The sequence below is a fragment of the Struthio camelus genome, chromosome 3 (assembly GCF_040807025.1).
Source record: "Struthio camelus isolate bStrCam1 chromosome 3, bStrCam1.hap1, whole genome shotgun sequence".
NCBI lineage: Eukaryota > Metazoa > Chordata > Aves > Struthioniformes > Struthionidae > Struthio > Struthio camelus.
This window is the reverse complement of record NC_090944.1, coordinates 103,937,182-103,944,026: the sequence shown is the minus strand read 5'-3', so window position 1 is coordinate 103,944,026 and position 6,845 is coordinate 103,937,182.

Genomic DNA, 6,845 nt, shown 5'->3' with positions numbered 1-6,845 from the left:
CCGCCTGGCCGCCGCGGCCACTCGTGACCGCGGCCCCCTCCCTGCCCGCTCCCCCCACGTCTCGGCCACCTCGCCGCCGTCGCCTTCCCCCACCCTCACGCCGCCCCGACAAGCCGCTCCTCACCCCATCCGCTTGGCCCCGGCGACAAAATGCACCTTCAGGTCAAAATTCACCTTGTCCGTGGGAATCGCTCCAAAGTCCAGCAGGACCATTTTGGGGGGAGGGGGCAGGAGGGGACCAACCGCGATTACAGCTCCCCCTCCCCCCTCAAAGCCTCCGCTTTTCGGAGACAGTGATTTTTTAGCGCCTCCGTGCTAAAGCAGAGGGGCGACTCACCCTTACTTAGCTTCTATTTCTCTTAACCAGCCTAAACCCTGGTTAGCTCAAGGGGCCTGCTTGCACCCACTCATCGGGTGCCAGAGTGTACGGGAGGGTGTTACACTGAAGGGGCAACGGTTTTGTCAGACAAACCCCATCCCACTTTCTGGGAAGCTATTCAAAGGGCAAAAAGGCAGCTTCGTCTCATTGGGGTTACCACAGGCGTTCCCCAGCTAGGCTCCTTCACTCACATGATTTCCTCATATGGGATACTGTAACGATGTGCGACTCTCAACATATATAAATCTATCTCCTGCCACCATGGTCCAAGGACCTCGGGTGGTGGATGGAGTAGAAGTCCAGACTGGGCAAATTTCTGGGGCTCACTACAGGCTGAAGGAAGAGGAGCTGGAAAGACACCAAAGAAAGAAAAGGCCATATTATCATTAGAAAGCAGGTATTTCAGTGCATTGCCACAGACTCCTAATGATACAGGCAGAGCGTTGGCTCTATAGAGGCACCTGCTGGCTGAGGGAAACACACAAAACAAAACAAAACAAAAAAATCGTTGCCCTTGGTACATCTTAGACCCGTTCTTCCCTTTGTTTATTTTTTAAACACTTTGTGTCACCCCCTCATGCGGTCTTCAGAGATGTCGCTGGGGTCGCACTGATCATGACGAAGGCTGAGAGATGAGTGACAGGCCTATCCGAGGAAGGAGCCGCTGCAGTGCTCATCCAGCTCCTCCGTTCCCCCGGCTGCAGGGTCGTACCCCACACCGCCTGTACCCAGGGGCTGGAGGGGAGAAGTCAAGCCTGTTTAAAAGCTTGGAGGAGAATATAACCCTCTTCCCCCCAGGGATCACGTTTCTACAGAGGAGTGGTGGGTATTGCAAAATAATCCCTTTTTCTTCTCTTTCTCTCTTTTTTTCTTTTTTTTTACTAATTGTTGCAAAAAGTTTTTCTGAAGAAGCAAATATCCATCCGAAATAATTTCAGTTTCCCATATTCAAAATGCCAAAAATGTCCTCCAAGAGATAGGGAGACTCTCAGGCCTCCAGGGAAAAAGAGGGGCTATTTCATTAACTGAAGGTAAAGCCAAATGAAAGTTCCCAGAGGCAGGAACGATTTCCGACTCTGTCACAGTTCACTGTGAGCAGCTCCCTCCTCATGCCAGGCCTCTGGGCTTCAGATCAGCAGAGAGCAGATAACTCACTCTCTACTTTTTTTCTTTATTTGATGGAAGATTCAAGGTGCCTCCTCCTCACCGTGCTAGGTGAGCTTTTTATGAATGACTGTACCTTTATTGCAAATAACCTGTGATTTTAACATTCCTCCGGATGGATGAAATCCCCAAGGCTGCTGCACTGTTGAAAGTCCCACACAGAAATCTAACAAAAAAAAAGAGGAAATCCACCAGTGGCACGGGGGAGCCTTATCCCCTTAAAGCTACGATGTACTGTAAATAATGTACAGAAACCAGCTTCTAAAATTACAACAGGATTGCTCATGTCATCTTATCTTTCGTCTGCATACTGTGATCTTCCTACCTGCCAAGTAGCACATGAGAAATTTGTGCAAATGGTCATGTACGTTCATGAATTCTGGCACAAGCAAGGACACTCGTGTGCTTTGTATGTTAAAGTTACACCGTCATAAATACAAGAACGGGAGATACCACCGTTCCTACAGAATCTACTGTGTTGGTGCTAAGTACTGTTCACCAAAAAAGCAAATAAATGCATGTCCAGGCTACACTTCTTCACTGGTCTTATTATCGTTCTCATGTCAATGGCTCCTAAAATTGAAAGTAAGACAGAATCAACAGGCAGGATTTTAAATATGGAATACCTAAAAGCACAAACTCCGTGTTTAGGCTCTTAAGTAAGCGGTGTGATTTGCAAACAGGCTGAGTGATGACTTACTTGGAGCTGTGAGACGCTGAGAACTTTTAAGAACCTGACCATAATTTAGGACTTCATCTTGCAGATTGAATTCAGTGGAAGCTTTGGCATTGACTTCAAAGGGCACAAGATCAAGCCCTTATTTAGGGGCTCAAAATACAAATTTAGGAGCCTAAATTTAGGCATCCCTTTTTTAATATCTTGACCCATGTTAGTAATACCTTTCATCTAATCCCTCCATTTGACCAGAAAACAAAGGAATGCCAGCAACTCTTTACCGGCTTGCCTAAAAGAACCTGCGGCTGCAAAGGGGGGAAATCCAAGAAACACATTCCCTCCACTTTGTTTATTTTTCTCCCCTCTCTCAGATCCCCAAAAGAACAGCCCGAGTAAAGTTAGCAGAGGAGCTTCAGGCCCAGTCTGAAATTGGAACAGGAAATGTGAGAAATGTGGACATTAAAAAACAAATGAAACAAAACAGTATTTTCTTAGAATTCCATTTTGCGGGCGAGTCTGGAGGGAATCTGGATTTGCATAATCTAAATTAGGAGAAAAGTCAGGGAAACAAAGAGTAATTTTAAACATTTTACTGCCAGAGTATTTCTTAACACATAGCTCACTCTCTGATTTCCAACGCAGTCGCTCGGTGCGGAGCCTGGAGAGCACAAGGAAATGCAGTGTCTTGATCGGGCCTCCTAACAGGCATGGAAAAAAGGCCAGAACGTAATGAGCTGCTGAGAGAAGTAGGCAGGTGAACAGATGCAAAATGTCCTCAGGTATTTCAGGTGCTTCCTTCACTGTGAGAAATCGCAGCTCTGCAAGGTGCAATAACCAGGCGATGGCAGAGTCACTTGCAGCAGGGTCGCTGGAGACCGAACCAGTTAATCACACAATCCATATTACGGCGATTATTTGCGTTTGAGTTGCACTAAACAGGGAGCAGCTGTACAAAAGGTTGCTCCTCAGAGATGCTTTGCCAACGCTCCCTCTGCTGTGGTATAAAAAGAATACATGCAATGGGCACCGGCAGTGCGCAGCCTGTGTCTGCAGGCATTAGAGATGCCCATGCACCACCCACTGGCAGTTTCACTGGCCTCTGTCACTCCGGAGTTTGTCCAAAGATCTCCAGCTCCTGGGAAGGAAGAAAAACATCCGTGACAGCGCAGCATCATCGCTCAGTTTGTCTTTCTGGACTGATTTTATATACTAGCTGCTTCTTCCAGAGTCAGTGACTACGTCAGGTTATGGGCATTTCATCCTCTTTCCTTATAAAGTTCCTTCTATTTTTTCCTGTCTCTCTCTGGATCTTCATATGATCCTTTAGCAGCAAGCAGCAGAGACAGTGACAAGTGGAGGTAACAGGACAGGCCCTCAGCTATCGGCAGCATTGCTTTAACCTACAGAGAGATCAAGAGGTCGACACTGCTTTTTTCCTGCCCTAACTATAGGTAACATCAGTCTACGGTTACAGACGTTTTGAACCGCACCTGTATGTCCCCAGCTAATACAGCTGATAGGAATACACACAGTCACTGTGGATAGTACTTCACCTTACACTTACATCACAGTCCCAGAAGAAAAGTCTTATGTGACAGCCTCAGGTATTAAATCATGTCTTGGAGGGGAGAATTCATTTGGTGTCATCTATTATCATTTGCCCAGGAGTTCATATTTTACACTCCCACTATTGGGAGGTGGGGGGGAGTGGTAGAAAGGGTGACTGTTCATGGCTCTAGGCCTCAGAACCAAAGGTTAACTTCAGAAAAGCGGTTTTCTTGTTTTAGGTTGAGCATTTGATGCTTGTCCCAGGTGCTGGACACATATTACTTGCGGAAGAAGGTATGCCTTGGCCTCAGACTTCAACATTTCAGTAACCACAAAAATAAAACTAAACTCAAACATGCCTATCCCTCTCCCCTCAGTTAAGTGGCCGTTAATAATATTGGCTTGAAAAATAAATAAACCGATGCAACAATCAAACTAGAATCAAATCCATGAACCATCAGATCAGTCAGTACTGTAAAGGAGGGTTACAGAAGCTGGACAGTCAGCATATGTAGTCCTCTGCAAGTGCCAGCGAATGGGACACAGCCACTTCAGTCCAGAAGAACCCACAAAACATCTGTTCTTCATGCCATCGGCCACAAAGTCCTTCCCAGCACCTTACACCCCACTTCAGAGCTGTAGCAAAGGCCAAATACCACAAACATAAATTGCCACAGAAAGAGAAGAACATAAGGCTCTCTCCCAGCCCTGGCAGTAGTAGGCTGTTGTTTGCACGAACGTCCCATGTGACCATCAAAAATTGTTAGTGCTCCACACCAAAGTGGAAGGCAGCAAACACCAACCGCTGGTGTCCGTCTGATCAAGGAGAAACTCCCTGCTGCCCACTGATCTGACAATCAGATTAAATCTTGGGAACATCAGGACAGGAGCACGGATGCACCATGTCACAAATCATGCCTTCACTTTGGCTGCTCACCAGGGCCCCCGAAGAAGGAAGAAGCTGCAGCAGAAACCCCAAAGCCTCCTTCCCCTTCAAAGGTAGGAGCCACCCTTCCTGCCTCCCTCCAGGAAGCATGAGATTATTGCTGCACAGGTTTCGTGCCAACAAATCCTGACCCAACCTCTTCTCAACCCACTTGGAAAGACCCCAGGGCCTCTCTCAAGTGAAAGGAGGCGGTTAAAACTTCCTCAGAGTGAAAAGTTGGGGAGCGGCCACCAGTCAGCCAGTTGTGGTTCTCCATCCCAGGGTACCAGAGGCGGGCGAAATGTGTATGCACCAAAATAACCCCTATGCCTCTTCCCCCGCAATTAGGGTCTGAGGTAGGGAACCTCCCCATCCCTAAATACCATTTCCCCACAGATGACTCTAGACATCCTCACATCATGTCCTCCTCCCACCCCCCTTCCCACAAGTAACCCATGATCATCCCAGAGTCACCTCCACAAATGAGCTGGAGCCTAATCCCTTCAGGAAATCCTGCCCACTCTACTGTGCAGGTTATTAACCCCAGCTGAAGGATGTTGCAATCAAATCTATAACTAGATGCCAGTTAAATATTTTCATACTGAAACTAGATTGCGATCTATCTGATGTGCAAACCACAAACCATAGATACAATTGTAAAGCTTCCATCTCAGAGGTATATTAATGTCTGGCTCACCACTCCAAAAACATGCTTTTTTCTTTTAATAGCAGACTTTAACAAATTGTTTTGGATAACTGGCAATTTGATAACTCTGTAGAATCGCAGTTTACACAAGATAAAGTTTCAGTTTCATAGGGACCTTAAGTAGAGCATATTGAATACAGTTCAGTGAGCAACTTCACGAGAGCATGTCGAGTTGCTCAAAACAGGTGAATTTTCTTAAGTTCCTTCTGTGTCTGGACTTTACAGATGCCCACACACCCTGGCAGCCGTCTGCCCAGAGCCACACCTTCACATCTAAGAAAGGCTGGGCAATCTTCCAGCTCATGAAAGATCAAAACAGGGCAAATAGACTGTTAGAAGGTTCCTAAATTGTCCATCTCTCTCAGTCCCCCAGGAGCACTTCTCAGCTCTGGAACTGAAAGGCAGCTCGTACAGCATTTCTCAAGAACAGAATTTGAGAGAGAGCCTTCCTTATCAATGGCCAAGCTCATCAGCCTCCTCCTTGCTAACTGTAGTTTCCAAAATTCCCTTTTCCTTTCAGCATTTCAAAACCAAGTACTTAGGGCAAATCTTGGAGGAAAGAACTTTGGTCCAAACAGCTTCAACCTGAGACAACACTTCACTAGTGTCAGTTCTGGGAAAACCTCATTTGCATCAGTAGGACAAAAAATAGCCAGGACTTCAGATGCCTAAGATGCCAGAAATGCCCTCTCTCTTAGAAATACGATATTCAGAAATAAAACCACTTTTGAAGAAGATTGGCAAAATCTGTACTGGGTACTAGGTTTCATGATGTCACTAATTCACAGAAAGGTCAATATTAAAAGCCCAGATGATTTAAACCAAAAATCATAAGGGCAGCTACTCACACAACTGTCATACATCAACAAAATTAAAGTTCAAACATATGATCAGTTTCATCACTTCCAGCTTATTTTCTGCTCATCTAAAAACAAATGTTCATTCTGGAACTAAGCTAGAGGTCAAAGAGCTTAGCTTCTGAAATCTATAGTTTGATAGAGAAAAGTTACTTTAGAACTTATCAGCATAAAAGCCGTTCACTTCTGTCTTACAGTATTGTCTATATTCCCCTATATGTTTTTTCTCTCCCCAAGGGACCATATTAACTCTTCCAAAGCATAACGGATAGAGGAAGGGATGCGAGCTTGCAATGTCCAGTGAACCATATGATTTCTGTCCTGGAAATAAGACTAGAGCGGAGCTTTATCCCATCCCCTTCCTGGACATTTCATGGGAGTTACATTGTGGGTGGACTAGTAACCTACCAACCAACATCTTATCCATCTGCCTTACGTCACCCAGGGCGATCAGGGCAGCGATCCCAACGGGCGGGCTCAGGGACAAGAGTGGTCTCTTGTCATTATTACGTAAAGTAGCAGCACTCAGAAAAAGAAAGCTACTTTGCTAGTAATGAAGAAGACATAGTCCTTGCTCCAATACGCTTGTG